The sequence below is a fragment of the Balaenoptera borealis genome, assembly GCF_965194805.1.
Source record: "Balaenoptera borealis genome assembly, chromosome: 11".
NCBI classification, from domain to species: domain Eukaryota; kingdom Metazoa; phylum Chordata; class Mammalia; order Artiodactyla; family Balaenopteridae; genus Balaenoptera; species Balaenoptera borealis.
The window spans coordinates 52,190,965-52,208,546 of record NC_138868.1 but is presented as its reverse complement, the minus strand read 5'-3'; the positions used below and the strand labels follow the sequence as shown (position 1 = coordinate 52,208,546).

The window sequence follows — 17,582 nt, the reverse complement described above, 5'->3', positions numbered from 1 at the left end:
GTTGCCTCCTCTGCAGTCCTCAGCCCATTTATCTAGTCTCTACTCCCAGACCATCCCCAAGATGGCTCCTCTAAGGACCCAGTGACCTCTGTGCCTCTGAAGGACTGCCCAGGAAGTCACTCGATGGATACTGTCAAGAACTCCCTGTGTGGTCTCCACAGCACCCTTCTCCTCCTGCTTCCCAGACTCCTCTCAGGGCTCTGTCCCACCCTCGTCTTCTCTGCTTACTCAGCACATTCTCCCTGGGGGAGGGCAGTGGCTCTCCTTAAATTACCCTTGTGTGATGGACACTCACAGTTCCCACCTCCAGCCCAGCCTTTCTCCTGCACCTCAGTCCTATTGCTCCCTGGACTTCTCCCCTCTGATGACTGAAGTGCCCTCTTCTCTACAATAATCTCCCCCATGCCCTCATCTTCACGACAACACCGTCAGCCCCTGTCACCTTAGCCCAACACCTGCAACACTCAGACAACCAGCCTCTCCTTTCAGCTTCCATCGCAGCTTGTATTCAACAATCATTTATCGAATTCCTACTATGCGCCAGGATTAAGGAGCTTTCTTAAACAAAAACAAAAACAACAACGAAAAAGAAAACACCATCAAGGAAAAAAAGTGATAAACTCAAGTATAATAAAAATTTTAAAGTTCTATTAATCCAAAATACTAAAAGGGACTTCCCTGGTGGTCCAGTGGCTAAGACTCCATGCTCCCAATGCAGGGGGCCCAGGTTCGATCCCTGGTCAGGGAACTAGATCCCACACGCATGTTGCAACTAAGAGTTCGCATGCCACAACTAAAAGATCCCACATGCCGCAATGAAGATACTTCACATGGCAACGAAGATCCCGCATGCCTCAACTAAGACCCTGTGCAGCCTAAATAGATAGATATTTAAAAACAAAAACCAAAATACTAAAAAAAAAGAAGACCACAAACTGAGAGAAGGTATTACAACATGTTAACAGACAAGGATTATTATTCAGCATATATAAATAACTCCATATACCAATAAGAAAAAACCAAACAACCTAATAGAAAAATGAGCAAAAAACATGAGTAGGCATTTCACAGAAGAGAAAACAAGCACTGCCAATACACATATGAAAATATGTTCAACCTCACAATCAATCAGGGAAATTTCAAGTAAACCCACAAATTTCAAGTAAATACCATTTCACACACATCAGATTAGCAAAAATTAAAGAGTTTGATAATACCAACTTTGTTGAGGGTGTGGAGAGATGGGAACTTTTATGCACTGTGGGTGGGACTAGAAATTGAACATACTAAGTTGAAGAACAATTTGTCAATATCTAGTAGTTGAAGATGCACATCATCTAAAAGAGTCATTCCACCCCAACATAAATAACCCGGAGAAACTTTAGCAGGTGTAGAAAAATGTACATCACAGCATTTTATCTAAAGCGAAACATTGGGAACAATCTAAATATCCATCAATAAGAGAATGGAAAAATACATTTTCATTCAGGTGTCCCTTTCTATCTGAACTCTCACTCTCCCGATAATTGTTACAATGACTTTCAAAACTTTTTACTAGTAGAAAACATGACTTAACAAACCTGCAGGTGCTCCCCAGCACAAGTCTGGGTGAGAGGATGTGGAGTGAGCTGTGGTGGTAACTCCTCTGTTCTCCCGATAGGATAGGCTCGCACCTCATGCTCGTGTTCCTTAAACTTATTTGGTACGTAATTGTTACCATCTTCCCCTCATTGTTAAGCGAAAATGTCTTCTAAGAAAGTGGGAAAGCCTGAGCCTGAGAGGCTTAAGAAAGCCCACACATTAGAAGAAAATGTGGAAGTAATAAAGCTCATTGAGAGGGCTGGACACGTGAAAGATGTAAGCTTAGCCAGGCATGTATCCTCCTCCATCACACACAGGAACTGTCCTACATGTGAGAAAACAAACAAACAAACAAAAAGAGCCCATTCAGGGGACTTCCCTGGTGGCACAGTGGATAAGACTCCGAGCTCCCAATGCAGGGGGCTCGGGTTTGATCTCTAATCAGGGAACTAGATCCCACGTGCATGCCGCAACTAAGGAGCCCACAAGCCGCAGCTAAGGAGCCCACAAGCTGCAACTAAGGAGCCTGCAAGCTTCAACTAAGACCTGGTGCAACCAAATAAATAAATATTTAAAAATATTTTTTAAAAAAGAGCTCATTCAGTGTTAGATAATGAAGCAATCAGTGTTTTAAATGCTTTAGAGCTTTATGCAATGATGGAAATATCCTATATCTGCTTTCCAATTTGATATGATAGCCTTCAGCCGTATGAGGCTACTGAGCACTTGAAATGCGTCTAGTGCAACTGAGGACCTGAAATTTTTAACTTCAAATTCATTTACATTTAAACTTAAATAGCCTTGTGTGGCTAGTAGATACCATATTGGACAACACAGCTTTACACTGTGCAGAAATCCTTGGTGATCATTAATAGTTTTAAAGAATTTCAATGATATTGGGGCGAAATTAGCTGAAGTTTTTGGATGAGCTGGCAACATATTATTATTTTTCCCAGATAAAATTCTGTAATATGAGCTTTTACTGTCTACAGATTTACTATTAGGAATGGGCTATGTTAAGGGATGACGGTATAAGCATGTAATGGAATACTATACAATGGACAAAAATGAATGAACTAGAGCAGCACATGGACAAAGCTAAATCTCACAACTATAATGGAACTGAAAAAAGAAGTATATGGGAGGATACACACAGTATGATACTATGAACATAACGTTTTAAAACACGCAAAATAATACTATACTTATGTATAAAGACATGAATGGGAATGACCAACCGGGTAGAGGTCAGCTTTGATGGGAAGGAGGAGGTGAGATTATAGGGGACACAGTAATAGACCCTGCTTCTCCCCTGACTCCCCAGCCCCCCACATGCTTTGCAAAGACAGAGGGTGATCAGGGCCAGCACAGAGAGGAGGCACCTCCTCTCAGAAGCCTTCTCTGTCTCCCTCCCCATCAGACAGCTCCCAGGGCCTCCTCTGGGCTCCCAAGGCCCCAGTGTTGGCCTCTGATGCATCCGATCACTCTGGCCTGATGTTGTCTCTCTCCACATCGCTCCCTCACCAGCAGAGGTGAGGCACTGTTCCAGAACAGTGTCTGGAACACTGCCTACGAACACAGGCACTGTGTCTGTGGTTCACCAGCCCTGTTTTCTCCACACTTGGCACAGTGCTCTATAATAACTAAATGAAGGAATGAATATAGGTCTCTTTGGGGATTTAGAGTCATCATTATCATTCATCTCTTCTCTGACCCTCTCTATGCGCCCAAGCATGCTCAGGGCACCGGGGATACAAAAATGAATTGTCCATGGCTAGTGCCCTCAAGAAGTGTCTGGTTTGGAAAGGGGATAAGCCAGGATGTTGTGGGCACAGGGATGCAGAGATGTGCACTGAGGCATAGGAACCCAGAGGGGCCCAGGGCCCAGCCTGGAGACATGGGCACAGGGGAAGTCAGGGTACAAGTCCTAAGCTGGTGTTTAAGAACAACTAGGGTCATCTGGGTGAAATCAGGGGAGGGGGCAGCATGCAAAGACCTGGAAGTGAGAGAGAACATGGCAAATTCTGGGAACCTTGTGTGGCTCAGTCCTGTTGGAGAGTCCAGTGGAAGGGAGGAGTGGGACGGACAAGGCTGAAGAGGTGGGATGGACCAGGTCTTGCAGGGCCTTGAATGTCAGGCTGGGCAGCTTAGTTTATCCTCAGGGTGATGGGAGCCATGGAAGGGTATAAGCAGGGGACGGACATAATCAGAGTAATGTCTTGGAAAGTTTGCTCATCCCAGCTGCTGTGCGGAGGGGCAGAAGAGGAGGCAGGGGACCAGTGAGGGCCAGTAGTCCAGGCAGGTGGCCAAGCTGGTAGGGATGGAGGAGGGGTGATAAGTGAGGAGCTGATTAGAAGGGGGATTGTGGGGGCTTTCTAGGAAGTAGAATCAGCAGGATTTAGGCAGATTGGATGTGAATGTGAGGGAGACAGAGGGTTATCTTGGTTTGGGTTCCCCCAGAAGCCAACCCTGGGGCAAGGAATCAAGTGCAAGTAGTTAATTTCTGAGATGATCCTGAAAGCATCATAAGGGCCTGGGGAAGTAAGACAGGAAAAGGAAGGAAGCCAATTCAGGGTGGTTGTATGGTCAGGCCAACTCAAGGTGGCTGTTCTCCTGTTCACTTTACATCCCCTGCCCGATCAGTGCCTGCTTCGCCTACACCCTACTCACATGACTGACCTTCCTACCTACTTGCTCCTGGCCCCAGCTGGTAATTGTTCTTATCAAAGGGGCAGTGAGGGGTGTGCCCCTCTGTTAGTTTCCCTGGTAACCGATGAGCCAACCTGATGTCAATCCCCTTCTACCCCCTGGGAGTGAAGACTGCTGCCATGTCCTGCCCCACGGTTGCTCCAGGACCTTGCTTCAGACGTGTAAGCTCCCCCATCCATTAAACCATTGATGTCTTTGTCGCTGACTCCCGGCTTTTTCTTCGGTCTTGAAGCTGGGCAAGCACAGGCCTTTGTAGGCCTGTGAGGTACAGCCCAACAGTGGTCAGTGAACAGATTATCCCTGGGGGTCAATCCCATTGGGAACCTCTAGGAGGCGGCACAGAACATGCCTCAGAGATTTCCCACATGAGTGGCAAGGAATCTGGAGCATTTATCTATCAACTCTAGTTGTCATTGGTTAAAAGCTGGTCCCCAAATTTTCTGGCCCTTCTGGTCAAGCGTGCTCCAGACGGCCAGAGAAAGCTCCCAGGCAGAGTCCCAGGTACCGTCAGTGAGAAGCTGTCGGGATGTAGGGAATAGTGAGTGCTGAGGGTCGTGAGCAGGGACCTGCTCCAACATCTGCTACAGGGGAAGAGCAGGCCCATTTACTCCCAATAGGCTGAGCCCTGGTTCTCCAAGGTGGGCAGAGGAGAGGAATCTGTGTTGAAGTTGGGGAGTGGGGGTTGTCTTGATGGCCCTGACTTCTCCCCAGCGTCCTCTCCCCAGTCCTCAGCCTTCTTGCCTGGTCCATCCACTGCCCCCAGATGGTATGCAGAGCCTCATCTGATTTCCATGGAGATTGTGCTCCAACCCCTGGAAATGCCTACTCCGATTAGCTTTGCCAAGTGGTTTGATCATTGCACCCGCATCAAGTCAGAGAAAATTGGTGGCTCTTTAATAAAATAATATCCCATCACCTGGGGTTGACAGCGGGCTGGAGACACAGATTTGGGGAACTTACCAACTTAATGTTTGGTTTTCTAGGCCATAGGGCAGTGAGTTTGCTTAATGGAAGAGAGAAGATAGAGAAGAGGGTTTGGGCTGGAGCCATCAGTTAAAGAAGGGAAGAAGAGATGCCCAGGGATAAGACTGAGGAGGAGCAGCCAGAGCAGTAAGATGTGCAGCAGAGCAGTGTGGTGTCACTGAGGCCGAGGGAAGACAGGCTTGGGAGAAGGAAGGAGAGGGCTGCAGGCTCAGAGCTGGGCCCAGGAGCCAGGCCCCATCTACCTGGCTCCAGGAGAGGTCAAAGAGCCCTTCGTTAGAGTGTGTCTGGAAGAACACTTGCTTCCTCCTCTTCCTCTCCCTACTCCTTCCCCCTCTCCCAGCCTCTGCCTGTGGCCTCAGAAGCCTTAGCAGCTGGCAGACATCCAGTGAGACCCAGAGCTATGTCTGGCATTTCCAGCGACTTCTGAGACTTTCCTTGCTCCTGTCAGCCCCCAGCCTTGATGTGCCTGCAGCCTCCTCTCAAGACCAGTGCTTCTCTTTTAGCCCCAACCATGGTCCCAAGACCCCCCAACCCCTTTCCTGAGGTCCAGGAGCCCCATGCCGCACCTGTTTGCTCTGTCAGTCCAGCATCCATGGGCAGCTTATGTCCTGAAAAGGGCCACCACTTCCGGAAGTTCCCCCTTTCACATTCCTACCACATTCCAACTGCCCAACCAAGTATTAACCCTCAAATTCATAACTCAGGAATTTCAGCCCTGGCAGCTCCTCCTCAGGGCTTTGAATTCCTCCCCTGCCTCCATGTACATTGATGGGAGATGGGGGTGAGTCATTGCCCCTTTCCCGGTCTTAGTTTCCTCAACTACAAAATTGGGTCGACAATCCTTGCTCTGCCTCCTCCCATGGCTGGCTCTGAGGGTTCACACTTTGTAAATTCTGCTAGTTGTACGTGCTGTTCCCCCTCTTGGAATGCTGTTCCTTTCCTTTCTTCTTTGTGAGTCCTGCTCACCCTTCCAAGCTCTACTAATAAAACATGCTACCATTTTTTTCATGTGTGCTATGAGCCAGCATTGTGCTAAGGGCCTTACATATGTTATCATGCTTCATTTGTACATGGAGTCTGAATAGATACTCTGATTATTCCCATTTTACAGACGAGGAAACAGGCTCAGAGAGACTATATGACTTGCTTTAGGTTACGCAGCTAGGAAATGTTGGTCAGAACTAGAACTCAGGACGTCTGAGGTAAGATGAGGCCTTTCTCATTTCAGTCTGGCTCCCTCCTATCATGCCCACCAGAGCTGCCCCTGATTCAGAAGTTAGCTTGTATTAAAAGGAACACAGTGTTGGGCTTCCCTGGTGGCGCAGTGGTTGAGAATCCACCTGCCAATGCAAGGGACACGGGTTCGAGCCCTGGTCTGGGAAGATCCCACATGCCGCGGAGCGACTAGGCCCGTGAGCCACAACTACTTAGCCTGCGCGTCTGGAGCCTGTGCTCCGCAACGAGAGAGGCCGCGATAGTGAGAGGCCCGCGCACCGCGATGAAGAGTGGCCCCCACTTGCCGCAACTAGAGGAAGCCCTCGCACAGAAACGAAGACCCAACACAGCCAAAAATAAATAAATAAATTAAAAAAAAAAAAGTAAAAGAATTAAAAAAAAAAAAAAAAGGAACACAGTGCATGTAGTAGAGAGGTGATAGTCCACAGAGGTCTGCTGTTCAAACTACCTCTGGAACCTCATTGGCCTCTGCAACACTGCCTGCTGCAGGGGGACGGAGAGGGTAACAAAATCAATACGAGGAGCAAGAAGCCAAATTACATGAGAGTTGAACCCTGAGATCAGGGGGCAAATCTTTCACTGGGTACCAACAGATCCCTGTCCCTTTTAAATCAGACTTGTTGAATCTGAGGTACAGCCAGACATTATTGTTTTGTTAAATAGTTTAAACCTCATAATGAAGAAAGAATTGATGTTTTCATTCATTTCAGCTCTTTAAAAATCAACAAATCAATATCCAAAGATTGGAAATGACCTAAATGTCTACTCATAGGCAACTGGTTAAATAAATTATGGCTGTGAACAAAACAAGTAAGCTTTTTGTGCATTGGTGTGAAGAGACTTTCAGGAAATCTGCAGAAGAAAGCTAGACATATGTGTACAAGTATGTAGCCTTTTGTGTATAGAGAAAGAAAAAAGAGCACACGGCTTTTAGGGCTTGTATATGCATACAGTTATCTGGAAAGATGAAGAAACCATGAATGGTGGTTGTTTAATAGAGTTAATGAGAGAGAGACTCTTCACTGTTTACCTTTCAATATTTGTTTTGTTTGAACTGAGTGAATGCATTCTTTAGTTGAAAATTAAATAAAGAAACATATCACTTTCTTAAATCAAGATGTCACATTTAATAAAGTTGCTACAGGGACTTCCCTGGTGGCGCAGTGGTTAAGAATCTGCCTGCCAATGCAGGGGACACAGGCTCGATCCGTGGTCCGGGAAAATCCCACATGCTGCGGAGCAACTAAGCCAGCGCGCCACAACTACTGAGCCTGCCCTCTAGAGCCCGCGACACAACTACTGATCCCACACACCTCAACAAAGCCCGTGCATTCTAGGGCCCGTGCTCCGCAACAAGAGAAGCCACTGCAATGAGAAGCCCGCGCACGGCAGTGAAGACCCAATGCAGCCAATAAATAAATAAATAAATTTTAGAAAAAGAAAAAAATTAAAAACAAAACAAACAGACAAACCCACAAAGGAGTGTGCTAAGAAAGCATTCTTGAAAAAAAAAAGTTGCTGCAAATGAAGGGGGTTTGATAGCATCTCATTATTGAGAAAAATTGAAAAATTTTGTAAACAAAATTTTATATAGGGATTTACCATTTTTCTAAGTAGTTTTGCATAAATTAACATATTAATCTTCTTAAGCCTTACTTAGAAGAGATGACTACTCTCATTTCTTAGAGGAGGAAACTGAGGCTCAGAGAAGGCAATTGTCTTGTTCAATGTCACCCAATCTGTAAGGAAAGGAACTGGAACTGGAGCCCCGGGGCCTGATAACAGGAACCACAGAAAATGCAGAACAAAGCCACACCTTTGCTTCTCAGAGTGCTGGTGACTCATTAAAAGGGGGATAAAATAATTCTGTCCTCTTGAGTGGTTTGAAGATTAACTGAGGTAATGTATGTAAAACTCTTAGCACTGTGCCTACCACAGAGCAAATAATCAAAAACTTTCTTTAACTGTTGCTTTATTAAAATTTTATTTAAATAACAGAAGAGGATGTTCCAATTCAGTTGGCATTTCTTGAAATGCCATGAAATGTTCATGAGATATGAACACCCCATATTTCAGCCATACGAACTAAGAAGGGGAGAAGCAACAGAGAACTGAAGGAAGTCTAGGAAATGATCTTTGCCCTAACGATGCTTATGGTCTTATTGGTGAGACAAAGTTTAAGTAGACTCACATAACTTTTCTACAGTTATTATTGTCAGTGTTCAGATAATTTTTTCCATACTAAGCCTCATTGTAAAATTAAAAAGGAATTGTCCAATTTTATGTGCAGTGCTTTTAAATGACAAATGACAAAATTTGCAGGGAGAACTAAATGTTTTTTTCAGAATATTTTATTCTATTTTGGATAATATTGTGCACAACGTTTATACTCTCAACCACCCTCCAGCATAACTGAGGTCCTGGGCACATATCTAGTCCCCTAATCATCCTGCATTAGTGAGGGTTTTGGCATTAATGGCGCCAAAATGGCGGTGTTGTCGTGTGTTCTCTGCTTTATCTAATGTTTATTGTATTGACATACACGATGCTCACCTTGGCTTCTGGCAATACCCAGATTAGAAAAATACTAACAGAGTAATGCTGTACTTCTTGAAAACTGTCACATAAAAAAAAACAACAGAATTGTTCTTTCCAGTTAATTTTTTTCCCCAAAGTTTGAGAATAAGGGGATTAATTTGCATCTCAGAGGAGAAAGCCCTTATTTTCTGGAGAGGGAAGTGTGAGGAGGGCCGCATATGTCCTTACTCACCAGGGAGCTTGGTTCATGTGGAAACACTGCCATCTGCCACCACTTGAAGATGTGACTGGCAGAAGCTCTTGGATGTTGCCACTCTCAGAAGTGGACGAAAAAGGCCAGAAGAACAAAAGGTAGGATAACAAGAGGGCAAGATCAGGAGGGTTTGTGTCCACCTTGAGCTGCTTATGTGGGTTGGAAGGGAGGCATTTCATCAGAATCCTGCTGCCTCTTTCAGTAACAGAACTGACAAGAAAGAGGACCCTTCCAAAGGATTTGGCACTTCTGGGTTTAGGGGAGGAATCCACAGTGTTCAGCTTTTCTCCAGGTGGCTTATGGACGGATGGTGTACGTCCAGGATTTAAAAAAGAGCAGGAGACAAAGGGTTCCAAGCAGTGATGTCTAGTGTATAAACAACTACACCTGGTCAAACCTGTATACAAGATGTGCAGGAGATTAGAAAGCAAAGCACAAGCCAAGATTACCTATGAGGGAAGTGATGAAAAGAGTCTCTTAGAAGAAAGATCGAACAATCCTCCATCTATAGTATGGACATAGGGACAACATCCTTCCGTGAAAAAACACCAATAAAATAAAAACCTGGATCTCCTTACATGATCACTGCTTTTCCTGGATTTTAACCAGCATTTTCCTTGTTCCTCAGGCTTTAAATAGGGAGTTCAGCATGGACCCCTGCACTGGAATAGAAAATTCACCAGTTTGCTGACCCTGGTTCATAGACCCTGGAGAATGTTTGATACAGGAATACTACTAGCCAAAGAAAAGAGAAATGGCATTGATGTGAGAGAGGCAGGTGCCACAGGGTTTTGATTTGCCTTGAGCCAACTGGATGAAAATAAATAGAAATGAAGACTAGGTACTGTGATAGCAATGCCCACTTAAGTGAAAACCACCACCTCACTGACATAGGTGCTGGTACAAGGTGTTTAGGGGACCAGGAAGCTGTCATATAGATAATGGTTGATGACGTTGACATTGCAGAAGGTTGGCCTACGCTTCTGTCCTGTGTGGGCAGTGGCTCCAGCAAATCCCATCTCATACATGCACACACACACACACACACACACACACACACACACACATGCTTGCACAAACCCAAACCTCAACACCAAACACATCTGATGAGATGTGGTGCCTTATACAATCATGGATTATAAATAGCTACAAAGCAATCACTGGCCATTATTGTCAACACATAGTATTTAGAGATGATAATGAAGAGAAAGAAAGTCAGCTGAGTCACGCACCCAACACAGGAGATGATGTTCTTTGATACAAAAGTCAACATCAACAGCAACAGAAATCCATGAAGCATTTGTTGAAGAGGAAACATAGCATTCAGGTATAAAGGTAAGAACTTAGGCCAATTAGAGTGATTAGGGCCAGGTTCCCCACCCTGGTGATAACTTGTTAACCCAGAAATGGTGAGTTCAGGCCCTAAGAAGTAGTTTCCGCCAGGCATTCCCATATGGGGAGACATGTGCAAAGAAAATGCACCTCCCTTTCAAACTATAGAAGATGGGATGATTCTCATGAGTACCATACACACTAAGTGGTCTGCTAGGGCTGCTGTAACAGAGTACCACAGACTAGGTGGCTTAAACATCAGAAATTAATTTTCTTACCGTTCTGGAGGCTAGAAGTCCAAGATCCAGGTGACAGCAGGATTGGTTCCTTCTGAGGGCCTCTCCCCTTGGCTTGTAGATGACCATCATCTCCCTGTGTCTTCATACCACCTTCCCTCTGTTTGTGTCTGTATCCAAATAGCCTCTTCTTGTAAGGACACCAGTCCTACTAGATTAGAGCCCACCCCAGTGACCTCATTTTAACTTAATTGCCTCTTTAAAGATCCTTTCTCCAATAAGGTTACATTCTGAGGTACTGAGTGTTAGGACTTCAACATATTTTGGGGGAGGGATTCAGCATAGAAGAGTGGAGAAAAGCAAAATGTAGTCCAGTCTCTTCTCCGTTTCTGATTTCCTCCCCCTGTTTCCCTTCGAGACAAATGGCTTCTGATCATTTAGGGATTTGGGACTTATACCTTTGTAGCAGTGAGTAGAGATGGGACCCTGGCTTCAACTTCCATTCCTATATTTACTCCTCTGCCATTTTTTCCCCGTGTTTTGTTTTGTTTTGTTGTTGGTTGGTTTCTTGTTTTTTTTTTTTTAATGAAGAAACAGGTCATTTATCCCATAAAAGTTCTCAAATTCTGGATCTGGCTAATTGCATCCCCATTTTGTCATTTAACATATTCTTCTGTACCCTGTAGTTCCTGAAAACTGATAGTTAAATCGGTTTGATCAGATTCAGGATCAATTTTTTGGCAAGAATTCACAGGTGGTGGTGTGTACTTCCTTTTGCACCACATCAGCAAGATATGACTGGTCTCCTCTCTCTCTTTTTGTGATGTTAATATTGGTCAGTGGGTTGAGGTGTTATGAGACTGTTAGTGGGGACACAGCCATTGATGATCACTGCCTAGACCTGTCCGATGGAAACATAATGCAAGGCACAGGTACAATATAACAATTTCAAGTAACCACATTAAAAAAAGTAATCAGAGAACTTCCTGGTGGTGCAGTGGTTAAGAATCTGCCTGCCATTGCAGGGGACATGGGTTCAAGCCCTGGTCCGGGAAGATCCCACATGCCACGGAGCCCGTGAGCCACAACTACTGAGCTTGTGACCCACGACTGCTGAGGCCCGCGCACCTAGAGCCCATGCTCCGCAACAAGAGGAGCCACCGCAATGAGAAGCCTGCTTGCCGCAACGGGAGGAAGCCCTCGGGCAGCAACGAAGACCCAACGCATCCAAAAATAAATAAATTAATTAATTAATTAATTTAAAAAAAAAGAATATATTAAAAAATTAATCAGAAATAAATGAAATTGATTTTAGTAATATATGTTATTTAATCCATTCTACCCAAAATATCATTTCAACATGTAACCAATATGAAAAATTAATGAGATATTTTACCTTTTTTTGTTGTACCAAGTCTTCAAAATCCAGTGTGTGTTTTACGCTTGCAGCACATCTCAGTTCAGACGAGCCATGTTTCAATAGCCACTCATGATATGATTACAAACACTGTTTAAGATTTCTTTATAATTCTCATTGTCCTTAGAATATGTCCCTCTTAGGGGTGTACAGTAAGGCAGTTATTAACTCCAGGAGAAACAAAAAGTTATGCAAGAAAGAAAATGTAATCATAGAACACTATTAGATGTTAACTGCCAACAATACTTTCAAAGTCATAAAAATGTAAGCACTGAATATTGATTTAACCAAAAATTGCAACAGGAGGATGAGGGAAGACAACTAAATATTCATCTTTTATAGAGGAAATCGGTAGATAATGTCTAAGATGGAATTAACCAATTTTTTTTAACAGTCTGAATTTGTTATTGCCATGAGACAGTTTTCTTTCCCTCCGGTCAAGCTTACATTTCCAGCTCATTTCCGTTTTGTGAATTTAACACTAATTCCTCTCCTCCTCCTCTCTCTGCCCTCCTACCCCTCCTCCTGAGGAGGAACTGGGAGAAACGGAAAAGTCTCTTTTACTTCAGCAGGATTGTGATGTCCATGCTGTTTGGGTGAAGTACATGCTCCCTCTTCCCTAATAACCTTGAGTTGGACCATGTTTGTCCTCTGTCAGAGGCAGGCCCTGCAGTGAGGCATCCCTCCTCGGCACTTGTGTGAGTTCTCTGCCCAGGGAGATGAGCGAGCGTGGGCAGGGATGGTGATCAGCAAGGCTTGGAGGAGGAGGAGGCATTTACCAAGTGAGCGAGGGCACCGCAGACAGAGAGGCAGCATGGGCAAAGTTAAGCCACCTGGCACAGACCCGCAGTGCACCAAGGGCCTGGGGTTACTCCTCAGAGACGCTGTGCAGCTACTCTGACTTTGCTGGCAGCCCAGGACCCAGGGCCATTTACTAATCTACTTGATAATAGGCAAACACTCTGGCGTCTGCTCAGCCCAAGGTCTTGGAACAAATGGATCCAATTAAAAGGCCATCACAGGGGAATTCAGGGGAAGAGGAAAAAAGCCATTGATCAAATCAATGCCCAGCTGCCCTGGGGCTGGTTTGTGACCTTCTGCAGCAGAAGCCTTTCTCCCACTCTGCCCTAGACCTGGGGACCTTCCAGACACCCCGGCCCCATCCTCCACTCCTCCACGCCACCCTCTGACCAGCTGTGTGGCACTTCACTAGGTCTTCTCTGGATCTCGATTTTACTGCCTGCCAAACCCTGCAAGAAAAAACTGTCAGGTATCCTGCTGGCTCTTCCTTCAAAATACATCTGGCATCAGTCCATTTCTCACCACCTCCATTGCCTCCATCTGGTCCTAATCCTCAAGATCTCTCACCTGGATTTCTTCATTGGCTCCTTCCTGCTCTGGCTGCTCCCATCCTCACCCCACTGTAGTTTATTCAGCACACTGAACCCAGATTTAGCCTTCTAAAATGTAAGGCACACCGTATGTCTGCAATGGCTTTCCACCTCACTCACTGTCCTACAAGATTCCACCAACCTGTGGCCTCCACTTCACTTCTTCCGTCTTCACCCCAGGCACCAGCCTCCTTCCTCTGGCAGCCAGACCTTTGCACTTACTGTTCCCTCCGGCTGGAAGGCTCTCCTTCAAGTCTGTTCGAATGCTCTCTTTTTAGCCTCTCCTGAGGCTTCACCTGACCACCCTATTTAAAAATCACATCTTCCATGTCCTCCTAATCCCTCTTCCCACTCTGCTGTTTTTCCCACAGCACCTGTCACCTCCTAACACAGCATGGAATTTACACTTTATGATATCTGTTCCTTTTTGTCTCTCTCACCCTACTAGGCTATAAGCTCTGAGGGAAGGATGTTTCTTTTTCATTTACTGATGATTTCCAAATACCTACAACAATGTCTACAACATAGTAGGCTCTTGGTAAATATTTGTTGAATAAATAACGAATGAATCAATAATAATAAGGTTCCTGCCTCAAAGGGCCCTTGTGAAACTTACATGAAATAATTTGATTTGCTTTGCAAAGGAAAGGAATTATATAAGAGTACCCACTGGTACTAGATGTTCTGCAAAACAGTGACATGGTTTATCTCGTTTATTCCTCACTATGAATCTCATTCATTCATTCAATGAGTAATTGTTGTGCACCTACTATACACTAGGCACCGTTCTAGGCATTGGGGGTAAAGCAGTGACAAAACTAGACAAAAACCCCTGTCCTCTGGGAGCTTTCGGGAAGAGACAGACAATACAAATAAAACATAAGGGACTTCCCTGGTGGCGCAGTGGTTAAGAATCTGCCTGCCAATGCAGGGGACATGGGTTCGATCCCTGGTCTGGGAAGATCCCACATGCCGCTGAGCAACTAAGCCCGTGCGCCACAACTACCGAGCCTGCGCTCTAGAGCCTGTGAGCCACAACTACTGAGCCTGCGTGCCACAACTACTGAAGCCCGTGTGCCTAGAGCCAGTGCTCTGCAACAAGAGAAGCCACCACAATGAGAAGCCCGCGCACCACAACGAAGAGTAGCCCCCGCTCGCTGCAACTAGAGAAAGCCCGCGCGCAGCAACAAAGACCCAATGCAGCCAAAAATATAAATAAATAAATAAATAAACAAATAAACAAACAAATAAATAAACAAACAAGCAAATAGAATGTAAAGTGAGTGTGATTATCCCTCTTTTTTATGACGAGGAAACTGAGATGCCCAAGGTCATCTGATAAATGAGTGGCAGAGCCAAGATTCAAATGTAAGTCTCCAAGGTTTATGTGCTTCTGTGCCTCGTGGATGAGGGCATCCGGGTTTAGGTGGAGTGAAAGCTTGTGGACAAGGTGTGTGGGTCTGGGGTGAGGATGTGGGGTGGGGCCTGGAGGGCTGGCTGAGACTCCCTCCTTAATTTTTGCTTCCCACTCTATCCCAAGGGCCTCCCCTTCCTCATGATTGAGAGTCAGATGCATTTTACCTACTGCCATACTGGTGGGATCCAAATCACAGGCATCTCGTGGGTGGTGGGTAAGCTCTTACTTCTTCCCAGATGGTGTCACAGGGGGTGCTGGGAGGAGCAGCTGAGCTCAGTCACATCTCCCAGGGGATGGAGTCCAGTTGTAGAGGCCGCCATTCGAGGAGGCAAGGACTGGGGGCATACAGAGGGCAGGGCTTCTGGTAGGGGTGGAGGTCCTGGAGTGGGGCAGGGTAGGGAGCTGGGGGTGCCAGCCTGGAGAAGAGCCAACTCGGGGTCATGGTGACACCTTCCCGTGGCTGCCCTGGGCTGAGGGCAGGTGTGCCGTGTGCCCCTAAGGCCATGCTGGGGAGACAGGGCTCCTGTGAGGAGGGTTCTCCCACAGGGACAGGGGTTACCTAGGAGGGAGTGATCTCTCCATCTCTGGACGTTGGGGGGAGGATGCAAATGATGTCAGGGTGTTAGGGAGGTACAGATAGGACCCTTGTTGGTGGGATAAACCTTTTCAGAGACCCCAGCTTCAGAGAGAGGAGAAGATTCTGACTTCCCTTCAGAAGAGCTCCCAGACCAAATGGAGGGGCTGGTCCTCAAGGCCTAGAGCCCAGCCCCAGATCTGCAAGTCCTTTGGGAGGGCCTCTCTAGCCCCACTCCCCAACACTCAGCTGTGTCCTCAGACCCAGGGTTTGGGTGTCTTCCTGGCAGCCAGTGAAGGTGGGGGACACCATCTGGGGCCTCTGGAAGGTAAGCAGGAGGTCAAAGGAATACCCATGGCCAGAGAACATCATAGAGCTGTCCTCAGGGGCCACTCCTGGCAGAACCAATGAGGATCAAGTCAGTAACTTTGAAACCCCAAGCTGGGACATTGGGCCTCAGAGGGGCAGCGCCCTGAGGATGGAGCAGCTGTATCTACCCCTCAGTCTTACCTTCACAAAACCAGCAGTCGGACACATGCTCCTCTGAGGGAATAAAATACCCCACAGTGCTGGTGCAGAGTGGATGGATCAGCTAGGGGCTCTAGGGCGCTAGATGGGGAGTCCTTGCAAGCTCACAGGGGCAGGTTGGCTGGAATGGAGATCTGAAACGTCACCTGCTCTCACCCAGGAAGAGGCAGCAACCTCTTGTCAATGCTGATCAGCCCCCACCATCAGGAACACACCTGTAGCCAACAAGGTCGGGCTTATCACTTGCTGCAGCAAAGACTTCCCATCAGGGAATTCCTTGGGGTGTCTCCAAAGGGAAGAGTTAAGGAAGGGGTGCTTATAGGGTTGTGGGGCTGGAGTGAGTCAAAGGATGGTCTCTGGCAGAGATTGGTCAGGATTTGCAAAGCAGGAAGTTGCTGGAAGAGTCAGAGATCTTATGTTGAGAACACAGGAGCCCTCGTGGAGAATTACTATTAAATCAGTTTGCCTGTGGTTTTCTCTTGGAACATGTGGGTCTAAATACATGGGTGTTTTCAAGTGTGAGCTTAGTCTGAGATGGACATCACGGCTTGGTCAGGCACTGTTAACTGTTTTGTAAATCAGGTATGTTTCGCAAATTGTGTTCCCAGTTTCAATTCTCAGTCCTACCCCTATCTCGCACACTCCAACAACCTGGCTGCCAGCAGGATCATTTTCTTCTCATCACTCCACAGGCGAGAGTCTGGACCCCAGCCCCCATTCCTGCGTCTGCTGCCAGCTCTGGGCACCAGGGGGCAGCAGGGCAGCATCCATGAACCCAGGACTCACAGTAGACTAAGCACAGCCAGGCAAGGGAGCTGAGCCAGCGCTCAGATTGAAGGGATATGTCTGAAGCTCTGAACTGTCCCTTTTGATTTCCTTTGTTCCCAGGAATTCTGGGGACAGGGAACAAAAGGGTAAGGGAAATGGGAAGTAAGGAGGGAGGGAAACTGAAGGAAAGGGAGGAAGAATGGCGAGGGAGAGAAGGAAAGGGGGTCTACAGAGCTGGCAGCTGGATCCCCTCCCCACTCCCATCTCTTCCTGTCATCCCCAACCCTGTCTACTTCCATCTCCTGGTTTTAGTCTGACTCCATGGCAACCCTTCCTGGTCCCTCTCTTTCTCCCACAGGCTAGGCACCCACCTGTGGCCCTTCTGTCTCCAGGTATCTATGTGGTACCTGCCGGGACAGCCCCTACCCCTCAGCTTTCTCCCTCACACACAGATGTGACCACTGTGTGTGACATAAACACAGACATAAACACACACACACACACACACACACACACACACACTACCACAGGCTGGGTGACGACTTTTAATTTCCTCCCCCACATTTTGCAATTGCTTTGGTCACAAAGGCTGGTCTGACAGTTTAATCCCACAGTGAG

General features: G+C 46.4%; 1 protein-coding gene across 1 annotated transcript in view; it reads right to left on the bottom strand.

Moving 5' to 3' along the window:
* The window catches only part of P2RY6 (pyrimidinergic receptor P2Y6), a 56,619-nt gene extending 39,347 nt beyond the window's left edge, over positions 1-17,272 (bottom strand). Inside the window, 1 exon segment of the mRNA XM_082343213.1 lies at positions 10,912-17,272. The gene's annotated coding sequence lies outside the window, so the exon portion shown is untranslated.
* Positions 17,273-17,582: the final 310 nt, after the last annotated feature.